This window comes from Oryx dammah, unplaced genomic scaffold, assembly GCF_014754425.2.
Source record: "Oryx dammah isolate SB20612 unplaced genomic scaffold, SCBI_Odam_1.1 HiC_scaffold_23, whole genome shotgun sequence".
Classification (NCBI taxonomy): domain Eukaryota; kingdom Metazoa; phylum Chordata; class Mammalia; order Artiodactyla; family Bovidae; genus Oryx; species Oryx dammah.
The window spans coordinates 19592755-19614104 of NW_024070207.1; positions in this window are offsets into that span (position 1 = coordinate 19592755).

Here is a 21350-nt window from a genome sequence, read left to right on the forward strand (position 1 = left end):
AAAATATGCTAATGTAACTCAGAATCTAGTCAGAGAACAAGACATAAAAGTAAATAAAAGCTGTAAGGTATTAAGTGTTAAAATATAAATGTGCATATGGTATTAGTGGACACTAAAGAAGGAGTAACTATCTCTAATTGTTATGATCAGGAAAGATTTCACAGATGAAGCCATGTTTAAGCCAAATCTACATGGATTAACGTTTTCCAGACTCAGGAAGTGGGTCTTGTATTACAGATAGCAGAAATATGATTAAGGGAAGCTGTTGAAAGCATAAACTCGGTCTCATCCATCTTTGTATACACTGCACCTAGCTTAGTGTCTGACATGTTATAGCAATCCATAAATGCTTGTTATAAAAAATATATTGTGTATGGGGAATTATAAACACTTTAGTTTGATTGGAGCATATGATTAATGTGAAGGAGTGGTGAGAATGACTCTAGAAAGATTGGTTTGTGATAGATCACAAAAGAACTCTTGATACCTGGTTAAGGAGTTTGACCTTTATATAATGGTCAAATAAAAGTCATGACCAGATTATAGTATAGTGTTGCCTGACTTGAACAAAGCAATAATGGGGCTAAAAAATGAAATGAGTATTATCTAGAAGTAGTTGTGCCTGCATGCTTAGTCTCTAAGTTGTGTCTGACTCTGCAATCCTTTGGACTGTAGCCTGCCAGGCTTCTCTGTCCATGGGATTTCCACACAAGAATACTGGATTGGGTTGCCATTCCCTTCTGCAGGGACACAAATAGTCCTAGTAAGAGACAATGTGGCTTGAGGAAGAGGAGGAGAACTTGAGACTAGAAATATAAAGAACAAAATGGATGAGGGCAAATTTCGTGGTAGAAGGACCAGTTAGAAATCTATTACAATAGTCCATAAAGAAGATACTAAATGCCTGAATTAAGACTTTGACAGGACTAAAAAGAGATAGATCGTGTTGTCTGAGGATTATTGTATTAGAAGAAAGAAGTCAAAGATGACAGTCCTTCTGACTTGAGTACAGGGTTGGATCATGACTTCATTTACCTAGTATGAGACAAAAATAAGTTTCGAGTGGAGCTCTGAAAATAAATCCTGTTTGGAAGATAATAGATTTGAAATCACATGGAATAGTGAAACTGGCAATTAAGTGATTTGGAACTTAGAAAGAGGAGGCTTTTAGGACAAGGGAGGTAGCCATTTTCTGTTTTTTCACTTCTCAAATTTGTTCCCTGCCCAGCTCTTTTTCCAGGAGGCCAAGTTTATGAAATGATTCTCTTAGCTCCATCTCATCCCTGGAATTAGACATTGAGAGGAGTTAGTAGGTGGTAAGAGGGTAGATAGAGAAATGTTTTGGAGAAGGCAATGGCACCCCACTCCAGTACTCTTGCCTGGAAAATCCCATGGATGGAGGAGCCTGGTGGGCTGCCATCTATGGGGTCGCACAGTCGGATATGACTGAAGCGACTTAGCAGCAGCAGCAGCAGTAGCAGCAGCAGAGAAATGTTTGGGGGTATCGTATAAGGTCATGGCCTGGCTCTAGGCCTTTGTTAAAGTCCATTCCTGCCTTTCCCTACAGTGACCTCTACTGTAAGCTCTGGATTCTGCTAATTGTGGCTCCCCCCTTTTCCTTTCTGGTGTGGAAGCTGTGAGAGTTTTCTTCTGTTGCATCATATCTAGTTGGTTACCTTTAGCCCTTGCTCACATCTGTGAAAATAATTTCTTTGTTAAATTTTTCTTTCTGGTTTGACTATGGTTATTCTCTGTTGAAACTCTGCTTTATATAATTAGCAATACAGGATTATTGTTGTTATTGTCATAAAACTGTACTAGTAAACTGGGAAATGAAGATCTGTTAGAAAGTCAATATATTATTGGAATATAATATACCTGAAATAAGTCAATAAATGATTATAAAATTGTGATCAATAAGCCAAAGGACTAACTTAGTCCTTTCAGGCTGCTATAATAAAATATCACACACTAGTTGGCTTATAAACAACAGAAATGTATTTGCCATAGTTCTGGAGGCTGGAAAGACCAAGATTAAGGGTGCTTGCCTATTTGGTGTCTGGTGAGAGCCTGCTTCCTTGTTCATAGACAACAATCTACTTACTGTGTCCTTTCAAGGAGGAACGTTGTAAAGAGTTCTTGGGGGCCTCTTTTATAAGGGCGCTAATCCCTCATGAGGGCTCCACTCTCATGATTTAATCAACTCCCAAAGACTCCTCCACTTCAGACACCACCACATTGTGGATTAGATCTCAACATATGAATTTTGGAGGGTCACAAATATTCAGACTGTACCAAGGACTCTTGATAAAAAAATCATATGATTATAGCTGAGCTAAATGGCTAGAAATCTAAATAAGCAAGTTATAGAAGGAATTACTTTTTATATAGGAAGAAAATTTGAAGGCACAAGATAACATTCAATTTAAAATGAAAAATAAGTGGGCACTTGTAACATTAAAAATAAAATATTTTCCATCTCTACCACTACAATAACCTGCAGTGTTATCACCCTACCCACTACCAGTCCATGTCTGGAACCATCTCATTGGTAAGTCACTGACCAAATACAGTTTTCCACTAAAAGGAATGAAGAAAGTTGCTGATTCTATGTTTTGAGTAATGGAAAAACAAATATAGTCTTCAATTTCTTTTTATTCCAGAAAGCAAGTGATTTAAGTGTCTAGGGTAGTGCTGAAGGGGCAACAGATCCAGATTTAAATGCCTTGAACTGTCTGGTTTGTGACCATTTGAGCATCAAAAAAGAAAATAATAATTAGAAATAATTGAATCAAATGGAATCTTTGAAAATACTGAATCTATGAGAGTCTAAAAATTTAATATAAAGAATACAATAAGTCAATATAAACAAAATTAAAGAAGGCTGAAAGTAACAGAATGTAGACTTGGCTGTTTTGTTTAATATATACCTTTTATATCGATGAGATGGAACTGAGAGTACAAGGCAGTTGGATTCTCAAGACAGATTCCTGGAGGAGAGAGCACTATAAAGAGAATCCCAGAGATCTGCATAAAATCCCTTTCTGATTCTGTACTCAGTGGCTTGGTCCTGTCAGGTTACTCTATGGACTGTAACCCACCAGGTTCCTCTGTCCATGGGATTCTCCATACAAGTATACTGGATTGGGTTGCCATTTCCTTTTCCAGGGAATCTTCCCGAAGGCATCAAACCCACATCTTTTGCATCTCCTGCTTTGGCAGGTAGATTATTTACCATTAGCACCACCTGGAAAACCCCCTTTCAGGTTGAGTACTGATGATCATAGACATATGAAGAAACGACCTAAGGCTGTGGAAGAAATACCATAAAGTAGTAGCAGCAACACCCCCTGGGGAAATCACAAGGCTGGAAGTAACCAGAGCTGTTTTCAACCTCATAATTCACAAAGCCTTGGGTAGACTGCTCAGTTGGGTTTTGACTCTGCAGTGGGACAAATTATCCCTAGACTAATTGCTGCTCTCTGTTTTTCAAACCTTATGAATAACATTCAAAAGGATTAAAATAATTCCAAGTGACCTAACTACCTCTCAGAATAAGGCTCATGAATATCCATTGGAATTCAAAATATATAGCATCCAATAAGGTAAAATGTATAATATCTGGCATCCAATGGAAAGGTATAAGGCATGCAAAAAGCAGGAAAATATGACCCAAACTGAAGAGGAAAATCAAAGCCCAGGTTGCAGAGACTGTAACTTTACATTTTGTTTTATCATGGGCATATAATGCTGGTATTAGTTTTTCTTCTTTTGTGAAAACTTACTGAGATTTTCTTTGTTACCTGATATATGGCCAATTTTGAAGGTATACTTCGGGCATTTGAGAAAAATATTTACTCCCTATTAGTATACATATTTATTATTATGTTTTTTAAATCTTTTATAGTCTTAGCTATTTGTCTCTACTTGATCTCTTTGGGTTACATGTTAAAGATCTCTGTTACTAGTAGTACTCTACCATGTAGCTTTCCCCCCCACACACATTTCTTTCTTTTACTATTTAGGAAGGTGTATCTTTAATCTAGCATCTTTTAGAATTTGGCTTCTCACATTTTTAAATCATCTTTCAACAAGATCATTTGATTCCCACTTATTACTTATGCAACAATCAATGAGACTCATCTGTTTTCATTTATCTCTCCCTTCTCTTCCCATTTTCAGATGTGTTATTTCTACTTTGAACATGTATCCCTTATATACTAATTGTCCTTGCTTGTTTCCATATTTTAGTCTTAGTTGTATCATTGAAAATATTCAATATTCACCATTAGTTTTTTTGCCTATATATCCCCAGTCATATCTTGATTGGATAAAGTTAGTCTTCTACTAGAATTCATCTGAAAAGAAACATAAGTGTAGTATTATCTAAATACTGCATTTGAATTTACACTGAAGCATTTTCTCTACCTTTTACTATTGAACGATGGTATGGTAAGATAGAAAAGCTTTTGCTATAACATATTTCTTTGGGATTTTATTTCTTTGATTTTTGTTTGTTTGTTTTAAATAGTGCTCCACTATTGGCTTTGCATCTAGATGTTGTGAAAACTGATGTCAACTTGATTTCTTTCCTAATTTCTTTCCTAATTACTAGTTTCTCCCCATCTCCAGAAGACCTAAGAATGCACTCTTTATATATACGGTTTAATAGTTTTATTAGGACATTCTGGTGTAGACAACTCAGAAATCACATTAAGTCCTTTAAGCATTTAGATTCATATCTGCTATCAGTGGAAAAGTTTTCTTTGATTATAGTTTTGAATATATTATATTTCATTGTTTTGTTTTCTTTTTTAAGACCCCAGAATATAAATATGCTATGTTTTCTTTATTTGCTTTATCAGTCCACATGTACTATTTTTATCTCTTAGTTGTTATGTTTTCATTTTCTAGGCTACTTTTTTGCCCATATTTATTGAGGTAAAATTTACACAAAATACATTTAAAATAAATTGGTCCATTTTGTGGTATACAGTTTTATACAATCATATAATAACTAATGACCATAATCAAAATGTAAAATATTACCATCATACCATGAGGTTGCATTATTCCTGCTTTGTATTAAATTTCATCCCTAAAACCACAACCCTAGTTGCTAATATGATTTCTGATGTTATATTTTTGCCTTCTATAGAACTGCATGTAAATAGATGCAGTTTTTCCCACTCAAGAATGTTTCTGAGATTTACCTCATGTTGTTAAATGTATCAGTAGTTCATTCCTTCTTATTGTTGAGGAGAAATCAATAGCACAGACTTACTTTATTGAAAAAAAATCTATCGGTTGGTGGACATGGAGGTTGTTTCAAATATTTGAATATTATGAATAATGCAGCTGAGAATAATGAAGTCTTAATTCATATATAAGTGTTTTATGAATATATTTATTTATTTCACTTGAGTGAATACCTAGGAGTGAGATTGCTGAGTTATACAGTAAATATGCATTTAATTTCATAAAGAAGTGCCAAACTGTTTTCCAATGAGATTTTACTATTTTGCGATTCCATCAACAGTTCCTTCACATCTTTGACAACACTGAGTTTTGTCAATTTTTAAAATTTTAGCCATTATAGTGAGTGTATAGTATTTTAATATTGTACTGCTTTCAATTTCTATTTCCTTGATCCCTAGTCCTGGCATCTGTATTTTCTCTTGTTCATTTATATATCTTTTTGGGTGAAGTGTCCATTAACATCTTTTGCTGATTTTAATTGATTTATCTCCTTAATATTTTCTTTATATATTCCATTTAATACTTTTTCAGAGATACAACTGATATGTTTGCAAATATTTTCTCCCAATCTATTGCTTGCATTTTTGTATTCTTACATTGTATCTTTTAAAGAACAAAAATGTTTATTTTCTAAAAAGACATACTGAGCTTGTATTCTGTGACCTTGCTAAATTAAATTATTAGTTCTAATAGCTCTCTTGAAACTTCCTTAAGATTTTATTCATATGAATATATCACGTATATTGCTCAGGGATTTCTATGTAAACAATTGTGGCTTTTGTGAAGAGAAATAATTTTACTCTTTCTTGCTGTCTTTTCTTTTTCTTACTTTATTCCATTTAATGGAACCCTTAATGTGATGCTGAATAGCAGTGCCTAGAGTGAACATCTCTGCCTTGTTCCCCATCTTAAAGTAAGAGCAATTAGTTTTTCATCATTGAGTACAAAAGCTGCTGGTAACTTTTATATAATTTTTGTCAGTGTGAGGATGTTTCTTTGTAGTTTATTGAGAGATTTTACCTTTAGTGGCTGTTGGATGTACAGTGCTTTTCCTACATCTACTGAAATTATTGTATGCTTGCTTGTCCTTTATCTTATCAATATGGTGATTTGCATCGACTTATTTTTTTAGATAATGAAGTTTGAAGCCCTAGGTTCAAACCCGTTGGAATTACTGGATGTGGTTTCACAGTATTTTCTGAAAAATTTTTGTATCCATGTTCACTGGCATACTGATTTTTAGTTTTCTTGTTTAGTGATGTCTGTGTGTAGATTTACTATTAATGAGATAAATTAGCTTCTCAAGTAAGTTGGTACATATCTATTTTCTTCTGTATCCTGAAAATGTTTGTATAGGATTGCTAATGTTTCTCTTAAAATGTTTGATGACATTCAGTAATGAAGCTGCCTGGGCCTGAAGTTTCTTTGAAGGAAGCGTTTTGACTATGATTCTTTAATTTGTATATGGCAATGCATTATTGTATTTCTTTCTTGTGTGAATTTTGGTAGTTTGTGTTTTCCAAGGAATTGACAGTTTATGTAAATTGTCAAATTTCTTGGCAGGAAAGCTTTCTATAATATCCCCATATTCTTTTAATGTTTATAGTTGTCTATAGTTATTTTCACACTTTTATTTCTGATACTGCTAATTAATATATTCTCTTTTTGTCTTGATCAAGTTTATTGATCTTTTCTGAGAACCTGCTTTTTGTTTCATTTATTTTCTCTAAATTTTATTTATTTTCTGTCCAATTGACATCTGCCCTTATCATTATTATTTCCTTCCTTCTAATTATTTTGGCTTAATTTTGTTCTTCTTTGTCTAGTTTGTTTATATAAATCTTTAGATCATTGGTTTTGGATCTTTTTTTGCTTCTAATATTTGCATTTAAAGCAATAACTATATTCCCCTAAATACCTCCTTAGAAGCATCTCATAAATTTCCATGTCATATATTTATTACATTTAGTTTAATGTATTTCCTAATTTTTGTTTTGGTTTCTTCTTTCACCCAGGGTTATTTAGAAGTGAGTTTTTTAATTTCCAAAAATTTGGAATTTTCATAATATATATCTTATTGTTGTTGATTTCTACTTCCTGTAATGGAGGCCTGATGGTAACACATTCCTTTGTTCTTTTTTTATTTGAAAATGTCTTTATTTTCCCTTCATTATTGAAGGATTGCGGGGGCGCTCTGCAGAAAGAGAGAGGCAGTGGAACTTCCCTCAGCAAAGCTGAGGGGTCCTGAGGAGAGGTGAGCCTGCTGTCCGCCAACCCAGCCCCTCGGCGAGCGAGACACAATCAGACGCGACAGGGGTTCCATCTAAGCAGTTCTGCTTTATTGCCACAAGCTCTTGGTTTATATAGGCAAGCAGGGGGTTTTTGCGAGGGACTTTCCATAGTTGCACCAATCACATTAAAGGTCAAATCGTCATGTGCCATTGTTGCACCAATCACGTTAAAGGTCAAATCATCATGTGCCATATTTGCACCAATCACATTAAAGGTCAAATCGTCATGTGCCTTCATTATAACAGGAGTCTATGGTGATCACACACTGTCCAGGTGCACGGAAATCAAGAGAGCCAATCAAAAACTTTAACATAGATCACGCCCCTATCTCTTCCGCCAGGTGCCATCTTAGTTTCTGACCGCAAAGCTAACCCATCTTTTTTAAGGTTTCCCATTTAGGGCCCCACAAAGGATATTTTCATTGGAAAAAGAAAATGTGGTTGACAGGTTTAATTTTTCATGTAGTAATTTAAATATGTTCTTTTGCTCTCATCTAGCCTCCATACTTCCAGATGAGTAGCTAACTATTAAATGGATCATGGTTCTTTTGTACATAATATGCCATTTCCCTTTTGCTACTTACCAGATTTTCTTTATTTCAACTTTCAATTGTTAGATTATAAAATGCCCAGACAGGGACTACTTAAATGTTTAATCAGATTGGAGTTTCTTGAGCATCCAGATTCTGTAGATATACATGTTTCATAAAATTTAGGAATACTATAGACATTTTGGTTCAAATTTATTTTCTTCCCTTTTTTCTCTTCTCCTTAGGGAGCTCCATTATATATGCTTTAGTGAAACTGTTATTAACAACCAGGTCTCTGAGAATCTGTTCATTTAAAAAGAACTTTCTTTTTTAGAGTAGTGTTAGGCCCACAGCAAAATTGACTGGAAAGCACAGAATGTCGAGTTCAAAATTATTCACAACCTAAAAGTTGACTGTTATGTTTTATTAGGTGGGGATTTTTAGGACTTCAGACCTAGTGAGTGTTTACCTGTGTACTCTCCATTTTCCTTTAAGTCCCCTCCCGGGCACGGGTCCTGACTCACTAACTTTTCTTCCCTTCCTAGCTGGTTACATGTACATCTTTCTTACAGCCTTGGTTGTACAAGAGTCCTTCTGCCAATTTCCAGTCAGTTTTCAGTAAGAATTGTTCCATATGCAGGTGTATTTTTGATATGTTCCATGTTAATCAGTCTCCCCAATGTTTTACCATGAATTCTAGGTGATAATAATGTGTCATTGTAGTCACTGATTGTAACAAATGTAACATTCCGCTTGGGGATGTTGTTAGCTGGTATATTGTTTATTTTTTGTATATTATGATATTTTGAAATCTTAAAACCTTTCTCCCTGGGAAGAGAATGCCATCCCACAGCATGAGTGTACTGGTTCTTGAACAGCCACAACTAAGGAGAAAACCCACTGGATCTGGGATGCAGAGGTGACCTGGTCCCACAGTGGAGTGAGGGTGGTACAGCAGCCATTGTGGGCACTTACTCAAGCAATGCATCAGAAGCAGCCGATATCTCTGATGGCAGCTGTTCCACTACAGCTGGCTTCCTAATACATGCTGAGAGTTCACGCAAGACCCACCTGCTCTGAGGTGCAGCTCTACAGCATGGCTCCAGCAATGGAGGCTGGAGGCAGTGATCAGCTATCAGGGACAAACAGGACTTGCACCCTAGGCTGCATCTGAGCTGAAGGAAGGAAACAGTTGTGGCTGCCTGTGTAGGCAGCATATCAGAGATAGCCTGGACTTCTGTCTGTGGCTAACATGAACCAAGAGGGCTTAGTAATATGTATGCAAGCATACTGGAGTGAGCCATGTCCTTCCACAAGGCATGTTCCTGACCCAGGGATCAAACCCATATCTCTTACATCTCCTGCACTGGCAGGTGGGTGCTTTACCACTAGCACCACCTGGGAAGCCCTCTCCTCTGTAAGGCTCCTTAAGAGGGAAGGTGGCATTTTTCCATAGGGGCTGTACCAGTTTACATTCCCACCAACAGTGCTGAAAGGTTCCCCTTTCTCCACCCCACTCCAGCATTTATTATTTTTGAATGTTTTGATGAGGGTCATTCTAATTGGTGTGAGACCATACCTCATTGTTGTTTTGATTACATTCTCTAATAATTAGTGCTGTTAGGCACGTTTTCATATGTCTATTGGCCGTCTGTATGTCTTCTTTGGAGCCTTATTTATTTTTATTGTTGAATTGTAAGACTTTGTATTTTTTATAATAGCCCTTTGTGTGTCTTCCCAGTGTGATTTATGCTTTCATTCTCTTGTGTTCATTTTTTAAAAGTGCTTTCTGGGAATTCCTTGGTGATACGGTGGTTAGAACTCTGCATTCCCACTGCTAAGGGCCCACTTTCAATCTTTGATCAGAGAACTAAGATCCCACAAGCCGTGCGCCCCCCCCCCCCAAAAAAAAGTAAAGAAGTCATTTACAGCTGTTCTGCAGATTACATGATTTCTATTGATGTTTCTTCAAGTTTATAGATTCTTTTGTCAATGCCATTCTGTTTTAAGTCGATCCAGGGAATATAATTTTAAATTGCTAATATTATTTGACTTCACAATTTCCATTTTAAAAACATTTCTGTTTATTTGATAAGGCTTACTATGTTTTTTGTTATTTGTGACTATGCAGCTTTGCACTATTGAGGAACCCAGTGATCTTGCAAAGATCACTTAGCCTAGTAAAACAAAACACTCATCAGAGAAAATAAAAGTGTACAGAGTGTTCAGGGCTTAGTATTCATAATATCTTGGATAGATCATATAAGAAATGAATCGCCAGTCCAGGTTTGATGCAGGATACTGGATGCTTGGGGCTGGTGCACTGGGATAACCCAGAGGGATGGTATGGGGAGGGAGGAGGGAGGGGGGTTCAGGATGGGGAACACGTGTATACCTGCGGCAGATTCATGTTGATGTATGGCAAAACAAACACAATATTGTAAAGTAATTAACCTCCAATTAAAATAAATAAATTTATATTAAAAAGGAATCAAATTCATATGAGGTAAGGAGACTTAGGAAAATATGATTCCTTTTTAAAAGAAGATAATCCCCAAGATCAATGATGAAATTAATAAAGAAATATTTTGAAGCAGCTATAATTATCCTCCTATCAGATATAATCCCTCAGTCCTAATTCTTTGTAAGATCACTGGGTTCAAACTGAAAACTGTTTCTTATATAGCAAATGAGTTCATGTATTAGTTCATATAATAGTTCTTATTATTCTTCTTAGTTTGAGTATACTCTGCACATGTGTGGTTACAGCATCAGCCAGAGTTATTAGGAGATAAAAAGATATACTCTCTGGATATTTGCTTTCTAGGTTCACTGATCTCTCTTTCCAATGTTACTTCAGACTCAATCTTCTTGTTCCCAGAAATGTCAGAAAGCCTTGTGTATTCTCTATAGAGCACCAACTAAACAGGGAATTCAGTCCGTACATCTGCCTTTATCAGTTCAGGGACCCTCTAGCAAAATCTTTCTGCTTTTTTCACTTCCCTGTGACTTTTATTTGGGTCCAGAGTTTATAGTTTTTTATTGGAGAAGTTGTTACCCAATTATTATCATGTACTTCATCATTTTTCTTTCTATTTATTTTTTTTCTTTTTATTATTATTATTATACTTACTTTACAATATTGTATTGGTTTTGTCACACATCAACATGAATCCATCACAGGTGTACATGAGTTCCCAATCCCGAACCCCCCTCCCACCTCCCCCTCCACACCATCCCTCTGGGTCATCCCAGTGCACCAGCCCCAAGCATCTTGCACCCTGCATCGAACCTAGAATGGCAATTCATTTCTTATATGATATTATACATGTTTCAATGCCATTCTCCCAAATCATCCCACCTTCTCCCTCTCCCACAGAGTCCAAAAGACTGTTCTATACATCTGTGTCTCTTTTGCTGTCTCGCTAAAGTCAGGAACAAGGCAAGGGTGCCCACTTTCTTTTTATACTAGATATTTATTTAAATCCATTCTACCTTGGACTCGTTGTATAATAAATTTTATTTCTTATCCATTTTTTTCAATTTCATTCCTGAGTTGGATCACCTCTCATTTCTTTTTGTTTGTATGTTTGTTTGCAACTGAGGTTTTGAATTTCTGATTATAGGTTTTATTTCATATATGAAATTTACTTTTTTTGAATGTTAAATTCATATTCAAATACTCCTTGGGGTTTTCCTGGTGGCTCAGATGGTAAAGAATCCACCTGCAATGCAGGAGACCTGGGTTCAATCTCTGGATTGGGAAGATCCCTTGGAGAAAGAAATGGCTACCCACTCCAGTATTCTTGCCTGGGAAATCCCATGGTCAGAGGAGCCTGGCAGGCTACAGTCCATGGGATAGTTTTTAGTGCTTCATGTTTTATCTTGTTTTTGTTTATGTTTCCAGATAGGTTTTACTAGCTGGAATAATCAGATTATCACTTTCTTCTTTTTAAAATAGTTTCATACTGATACATTTGTGTTTTCTCTTTGAAATGTCTTAATTCTTCAGGACCAGCAATATTTGATGTGTTTAAGGCAGTTTATGCATTAGGTTTCTAATTTTAAATGAAGCACTTTTTAGAAAAATCAATGACATATTTGTATGCAGGTGAAAGGGCTTGATTTTGTCATTTACTTTTGTTTCTCTAGGATCCTTATATTACCCTTATCTTTTCATTTTTTCCCCCTTCTTCTCCCTGTTTCATTTTCTTTCTCTCCTATGAAGCATCCAAAGAATGCATCCCTCTTCCAAATTGCATCGTTTTTTCTTGCAGAAGTGATGTTTTCCCAAGACTGCCACTTTTGGTTCCGCACGTTTCTGTGATCATTTCTTGAAATTCACCACCATCCAATTCCCTGAAATATTGGTTTTCAAATCTAATTGTTTCCTCTCTCATAAAGGAACTTTCTTTTTCCAGAGGTGATATTTTTCTGGTTTTACTTCTGCTCTCTTTATTCCCAGCTCCTTTCTCCTATTCTCCATATGGTCTGTCTGATATTCTATTCTACTCTGCCTTGGGCCCTGAATATGGTTGACTGGTTTAGAATGCTTAGTTCATAGTCACAAGTATTTTCAAAATTATTATTGTTCAGTCGTTAAGTCGTGTTCGACTCTTTGTGACCCCATGGACTGCAGCATGTCAGAGTTTCCTGTCCTTCACTGTCTCCTGGAGTTTTCTCAAACTCATGTCCATGAGTCAGTGATACCAAAAATTGTACTAGTCTCTAAATCTTAACTAAATTGTAGACAAGGGATATGGAGAATTTAGTTTATTCCTCTTATTTATCTGTATGTTTTTCTGATGGTAATGTAAAGATTCAGATTTTGGTATTTGAATTTATCCTATGGGAAACTGAAAATTCCTCAACTACTCTTTTTTGATAATATGTGAAAAGACAGTAGTGTGACTATGAAAATATATTTATCCTGATATTTTTCATTTTGTTAAAATGATATGTAGCATTTTATCACTATGATGTGGTGATGTGAGAATATTTTACTGCCCTACATTAAGGCAGAATTGTTAACACTACTCCAATGTGATCAAACTCTCATTTCAATGTACTTATCAAAATGGAAAGATTTTTAAAGTTCTAATTATGGTCTCTGTCATTTCCAGGTCAAAGAGAATAATATTCCTAAACATTGTTTATTATTATGCTCTTTTTATAGAATAATTAAAATGTAAAATTTATATAGCAAGCCCATTTGGTAATTGCCATCATGTTTCATGACAAATCTGTTAAATTTTAATTATGTGGAACTTACATATTGAGAAGGAAATATCTATTTTTTGTTAGTACTAGGCCTTTGATTCAGCAAATCATAAAACCTGGAGAGGCTCTCTGAGCTCTTCTTACAAGATTCCAGTGCAAAGTCCATGTTCTTTATAACTTCCTTTACCATCAGCTTGTTCACTTTAGAACATTTACACAGTTTTGCTTAACATATGATAATTTATTCAGTATTTGTCTGCTTGGTCTCTCCTGAAGTTTCTCACTAACTGAGAAAACAGTATAAACCAATTAAGAACATAGAGAATGAGAGCCATGTTTAATTAACTCTGTGGAAATCATTTGAAAGATTGCCTTAATAAAATGATTGTGACCAAGTGAAATGTATATTTGTCCTGCTTTTTACAACAAAATTAATTTGTATGCCTTCTCTGAGGCCATGTTTTAGCTTCCCATCTTGAAAGTCCTTGCTATGTTGTCAGTGCACAATAAAAGTCCAATAGTATAACAGTAATAGAAAAACAGGTGAAATATTGAAACAGGGCACTGTAGTCTACTTTCTTATTAGGTTATATAGCAAAAAATAGGTTTATTCATTTATTGGGGAAACATTTATCGATCATCTAATAATGTGTCAAGCATTTCAAGGACCTATAAATACACAGAGGAAAGACAGACTCTGCTATCTAGTAGGAAGAGAAAGATGTAAAACCCAAAATGATCCTGTTGTACTGTCAGGTTAAGAGGGATGCAAACCGTGCTATGGGGGCACAGAGGAACCCATCCTAGGGGTTAGCACAAGCCTCAGTGAGCTGAATAACCCCTCCACTAGGTGTCTTTTTTTTGTGCAGGACAACTTTCTTAACTAGATGTGGTGGCTGTAGAACCAGACCTGATGTCCAACAAATGCTATGGGATTATAAAACAGGTTTCATTGACATTACATTTTCCTATACTTGGAGAATATTTGACTTAATATGGAAATGGTTAGGGAAATTAAGCTATCTTTAGAGAGATTTGCACTGTCTTGTGCCTGCTCTTGCATGAGGCAAAGGAGGACTCCTAAGTCTTAGCAAGTGAGAGGGAGGCTTCAGGGTACCAATGAGAGAATTTGAAAAGTGTTTATGAAGTTTGTGAGACATAAGACTGTTACTTGCCTGAGAAATCTAGAGGTAAGAGACTAAGTGGTACCACTTGCCTGAGGCCATAAAATAAATATAAAGTCTCCATTCATAGCAGGTTAAACTTCTTCTGAAAGTGAGGTAAAGGTACATGTTTTTAAGAAGTAACTGCACATCTTTTTTTAAAGAAAATCAGCCTGGCGATTCTTAGAAGTGACAATGGTAGACTGATATGACTCCAATATTGCAATGAAATTCAAAGCTCATCAGATAAAGCAGAAGATTTTAAGAAATCAGTTTAAAAAAGAGGCATTTTCTCATTAAAAGATCTACATTGAGAGGTCCCTTTTATGGAATTTCCAAAAAGAACCCCACAAGCGAAAAACCAATAGTATTACATCTTTGTGTTCAGAGGACCACAGTGCCAGTTGAACATTTTTTTTTTGCACTTTATATTTATTCCTTACTAAAACTTTGTAGGAAACAGAAGTCTCAGAAAGTGAGCAAGGAAGAGATAAATTAGAAAATAGAGTAGTCCTGTATTATGTCGATTTTCCCCAATTCCAGGTTTCTGGTTTGGGTCAGGTCCTACCTGGGAGAAGGGAGAAAATTTAAATTAGAACGTAGAGTTTTAACTGTGACACTGGACTGAACTAAAATAATGTAACTATTATGTTGGATTAGACTCTTGATGCTAAAACTCAAAACTCTTGATGTTAAAATTTGCTTATGAGCCAAGAGGAAAAACAAGCCTCTGGAACATATGTGAGTATCCAACAAGGATTGGAAAAAGAGAAACAATCCCAGACTAAGTTTGAAAAGGCAATAGAAAATATGATAAAGTTAGTTTCTTCTTACAACCTATTGATTGAATCTTGGTCATCAATAAACTAGCCAAGAAAAAAGTCAGAACACACGGTCTGACAAAATGGTATCTAAGTATTATGTGTTTGTGTTTTAATTTGTGAACTATATTTTATGAAAAGTCTTACACTAAAATATAAATTTTTATTTTTGTATTTTTTTGAAATATATGTATTTTTAAATGCATTTTAATATTCATAATAATGCATAGCCATCAAAAGTTTTTTGATTCACAGAAAGAGAAAGGAGAGATAGCCACAATCCAACCCCTTTTTACTGGAGAAGGCAATGGCACCCCACTCCAGTACTCTTGCCTGGCAAATCCCATGGATGGAGGAGCCTGGTAGGCTGCAGTCCATGGGGTCGCTAAGAGTCGGACATGACTGAACGACTTCACTTTCATTCATTGGAGAAGGAAATGGCAACCCACTCGTGTTCTTGCCTGGAGAATCCCAGGGACGGTGGAGCCTGGTGGGATGCCGTCTATGGGGTTGCACAGATTCGGACTCAACTGAAGCGACTTAGCAGCAGCAGCAACCTCTTTTTATATTTTGATATAAGTCCTTTCAGTTATTTTAGATAAGTTTTCTTCACTTGTTTCTAATGTATTTATACGCATATGGAGAAAAAGTTTTTCCTGATTTTTTTTCCACTGAATTTTGAAATAAAAAGCATTTTCAATGTTACTGCCATTTCTTTGAACCAACATGTTTTCCTTTACTATGGTTTATGCTTGATACATTAAGATACATAGATCCTAATTACACAGTTCATTGAGTATTTATAATACTCATTCATGTAACCGCCAACCAAAACAAGATAAAGAACATTTCCATTTCCTTGAAAGTTCCCTTGTGCCCCTTTAAAATTCCCTACTGATGAGAAACCATTGTTTGGAATTTCCCACTAAAGATTGGTTTTGTTCATACAAATGGAATCATAAAATGTATATTCCATTTTGTCTGGTTTTTTATGCTTAACATATTTTGAAGATTAATCCATGTTGTTGTTTACTCACTAAGTTGTGTGTGACTCCATGGACTGTAGCCTACTAGGCTCTTCTGTCCACGGGATTTCCCAGACAAGAATATTGGCATGGGTTGCCATTTCCTTCTCCAGGGAATCTTCCCGACCCAGGAATGGAACCTGCATCTTCTTGTCATGTGTTGCAGGCAGATTCTTTACCACTGAGCCATCTTGGAAGCCTGTTGTGTGTATTGGCAGTTAATTTCTTTTTGTTGTTGAATAGTATTCCAATGTGTGAATACTTCACAATTTGCTTATCCATTTCCTTGTTGATAGACAGTTGAATTCTTTCTATTTTTTGGCTATTAAGAACAAGGCTACTCTGAATGTCATTGTAGAAATCCTTTTTCATTTGTAGGTGTTTTCATTTCAAGAGAAATGAAATAGAATTATAGAGGCAAAAGTAGTCAGTGATTTAAATTTCTTAGAAACTGCCAGTATTGTATCCCAAAATATTTTTGATGTTTATAATATCACTAGCAAGATTTGAGAGTTCCTTACTGATAAACTCTATATCTTATTGATAGTTTTATTGTTTTTCTCAGTCTTTTAATCATTAACCTTTCATTCAAAATAAACTCACAATAAGTTGCAAAATGAATAAATACAATGCTATGAACATTTCACCCAGCTTCCCCAAATGGTAATATCTTATATAATGTAGTGTAATATCAAAATTATAAATTAACATTTTTGCAGTATTGTTAAGTAGACTATGGATCTTATTCAATTTCCATAGTTTTATAGGCACTTATTTGAATGTGCATGTGTGTGCACTTGTGTATATAAACTATGCAGTCTTATCCCATGTGTAATGACAAAATACAAAAGTGTTCCCTAACCACAGGGGAACTCCTCTGTGTTACACTTTATTAATAGAACCCTTCCACCCACCCCAGCATTATGCTTTAGCAACCACTGATATGAGGGCTTCCCTCATAGCTCAGTTGGTAAAGAATCTGCCTGTAATGCAGGATACCCCAGTTTGATTCCTCGGTTGGGAAGATCCACTGGAAAAGGGATAGGCCTATCCACCCCAGTATTCTTGGGCTTCCTTTGTGGCTCAGCTGGTAAAGAATCTACCTGCAATATGGGAGACCTGGGTTCCATCCCTGAGTTGAGAAGATCCCCTGGAGAAGGGAAAGGATAACCACTAATCTGCTCTCAATCTCTATAATTTTGCAATTTAAAATATATAAATTGTGACCTTTTTGAGATTGGGTTTCTCACTAAGCATAAATGCCCTTGAGATGCATTTAAGTTGTTGTATGTGTCAACAGTTGGTTTAATTTTATTGATGAATATTATTCCATAGTATGGATATGACAGTTTAATTATTAAAGGGTAGCAGAATATGCTATTCTGAAATATGCCACTTTGGCATAAGGATTATTTTGAGCTAAAACTACTTGAAAAACAGCAGATGTATGAAGAGCACTCTAATCTTACATTTTTTCTTCCTGAAAACAGGAGATAAAAATTCCCCTGTGAAAGATGCCCTCCCTATACCAAGTTAAATGACGCACCCTTTGACGGGTGATAAAGCCACAGAAATTCTGCAAAACTAGACCTTGTTAAAATAATTATTATCTACGTTTAACCTCTCCACATAGTTTAGTTACTTTTCCCAGATTGCATCTCTTTGTTCAACTCACTATAAAAGCACATAAGTTTTGCCATTTCTTTGGGTCTTCATTCTTTTTGAAAGCTACTGTGTCACATAAAATTTCCATTAATTTGTATACTTTTCTCCTGTTAATCTTTTTTATGTCAATTTAGTTCTCAGGCCTAGCCAAAAAACCATATACCTCCCCTATATGATTCAAACTGTTGAAGGAAATCTGGGCTAGTTCCAATTTTTGTGTCATAAATAGACATGTGAAATTACATATATAGATTTCTGTGTGAATGTGAGTTTAACTTTCATTTCCCAGGAATAAATGCCCAAGATTGCAATTACTAATTTGTATGATGACTATATATTTAGTTTTATAAGAAACCACCAAACTATTTTTCAGCTTGGCTGTACCCTTTTACTTTCCCACCAGCAAGACATGCATGGCTATTTCTCTACATCCTCACCAGCATTTGCTATTATCTTTTTTTTTTTTAATTTTGCCTGCCAGGCTCCTCTGTCCATGGGGATTCTCCAGGCAAGAATATTGGAGTGGGTTGCAATGCCCTGGGATTCAACCCAGGGATCGAACCCAGGTCTCCCAAATTGCAGGCGGCTTCTTTATCTTCAGAGCCACCTTAGCTGTTCTAATAGGTGATGTTGAACATTTTTTCATATCTTTATTTGCCATCCATACATATTATTCAGTTTGAAGTCTTTTTACATCTTTTACAAATTATCTAATTGGATCTTTTTGGTTTTATTGCTGAATTAAAAAAAACTTTTTATTTTATATTAGAAGTACAGCCAATTACAGTGTTGTGATAGTTTCAGATTCACAGCAAAGTGACCCAGAAAATCGATGAGTTATGGTAGGTGTATATTCAAATTTTTAAGAAACTACCAAATTATTTTCTAGTGTTTGTAGCATTTTGTACTCCTACCAATATTGTAATAGTGTTCTAGTTGCTCTACATTCTTACAGACTCATAGTAAAGCTTTTAAATATAAGCCATTCAAATTTGAGTGTAATATTTCCTCCTTATGGTTTTACATTGTATTTCTTAAATGGCTAATCATATTAAATATCTTTTCATGAGTTTATTTGCCATTTGTACATCTTCTTTGATGAAGTATCTGTTAAAATACTTCTATATTTAATTAGACTCTCTTTTTATAACTGAGTTGAAGTTTTTTGTATTTTCAGATACACATCCTTTGTCAGATATATTTTGCAAATATTTCTCCTACTCTAAATTCCTTTTTTCTGTTCCTTTTGAAGAATAAAGGGTTTTTTTACCCAATTTTGAAAATGTTTAATTTGTTGATCTTTTAAAGTATATGAGGGTTTCTGTTTTTATCTTTTCTATTTTATCTTTATCTGTTTATACCTTAAGATGTCCTATTTTTATATCTATGATGCAATTCAAATAAAATTTTGTATGTGATATGAGGTAAAATTGGTAGGTTTAAGAGTTTCCAATTATTTGTCCTGTTGTTATTTTGTGGTCATTTGAGAGTTTACAGTGACCTTCTTTAACTTATTATGATCTTCAAGTCATATTTTATTATTTCATGTTTAGTATAAGAACCTTACAATAGCAGATTTCCATTTTCTCCTTATGGCTTTTGAGCAATTGTCATACATTTTACATCTTCATTTCTTATAACCCTCATAATACATTGTAATTGTTTTGCTTAAAATAATCAGTTAGATATTTAAAGCAAAACATTTTTTATATATACTCACATATTTATCATTTTCATGCTTTTCATTACTTCTATTGGGTTGGCTAAATGTTCATTCAGTTTTTTGTATGATGTTACAGAAAAACCAAAACGAACTTTTTGGCCAATCCAATACTATTTGTAGATTCGGATTTCTATCTGGTTTCAGTTTCCTTTTGCCTCAAGGACCTCTTTTTATTGTTTCCTATAATTTAGATCTGCTGGTGATGAAATCTTTCAACTTTTGTATGTCTGACAAAAATTTTTCATTATAGTATTTGAAAGATATTTTCACTCGTGATAAATTCCAGTTTTTCAGAACTTTAAAAAAATACTTTAGTACATTAAACATAATGCTCTATAACCTTCTACTTTTCCCTTTCCCAAAGAGGAGTTTGCTGCCATTGTATATTTCTCTTAAGTGAGATCATTCTCCTGTAATCTTACAAAAAGGAAGATATATACTTTCCTAGTTTCTCAAATTCTAAGATTCCCTTCTTTGTTGTCTTCATGAAGTTCTACAATAATGTGGCTTTTTTTTTCACTGCTAACGTCTGAATATTTGTGCCTTATTCCCAGTTCAATGTTTGAAATCCTAACCTTAGGGTTGATGGCATTAGTTAGGTGGATCCCTTGTGTGATTAGTGTATAAGAGCAGAATCCTCATGAATGGAACTGGTATCCTTATAGAGGATCAACTAAGTTCCCTAGCCACTTCTGCCATTTGAGGATATAATAGAAGTGCAACCTCCAGAACTGTGAAAAATTGACTTCTGTTGTGGGTTGTTGTTGTTGTTGTTAGTTTTTTTTTTTAATTTTAAGTAGCAGGCTGAATGGACTCACACTAGGATTATACCTTATCTGCTCCTTTCCCCCATACTGTTTTCGACTTCAGTTTACTTTTCCCTTACGTTTCAATGACCTGTTCATACTAATGCTACATTATACTCTCAGTAGTTTCTCCTCCAAGTGGGAGAAATTTATATTTGGTTGTTTTATTTTGACTTCATAGTACAAGAGAATATCTTTCATCATCAGATCTTTATTATGTACTCATTCATGGAGGATTGAAACAGAGGTTAAAGTTCAATGTAGAATAAGTCTTTGAGTCTGATATCTTACATGTTGGAATGTGCAATGTTTATGCAACTTGTAGAGTTTGAGGTTCCCCTTTTATACCATAAAAAGAAAAATGAAGAACTATTTGCTTGCCTGATGTGTAATGTAACTAGGAGTAAGATCTAGATTCTTATTTCCAAATTTGAAGTGATTTCCATCATGTGAAACAAAAAAACACAACAACTTTCAATACCTGCCTCTCTCCTCGCCCTGCCCCAGAGTATATTTTGAGTACAAAATCATGTGCCCCTCTTTTTTGAGATCTGTAGTTCTTCCTATTTTATAAATTTTAGTTTCTGTTCCATATATTGGTCATTTTCCTATCTAAGACAGAATCAGTTTACCCCTTGAGGTGGCTCTATCAGTTCATAGAGTGTTAAAATACTATGTGTTTGATTTTCTAGATCTCATTATTGGAAACATGGGCAATCACAAAAAAGTTTCAATTAATAGCAATAGGAATATAGAAGATAATTGCTGAAATTTTATTAGAAATCTAATCTAAATTTCTCATTTAACTGATGAATAAAGCCAGGTCAAGCATGTGTTACCAGTCATC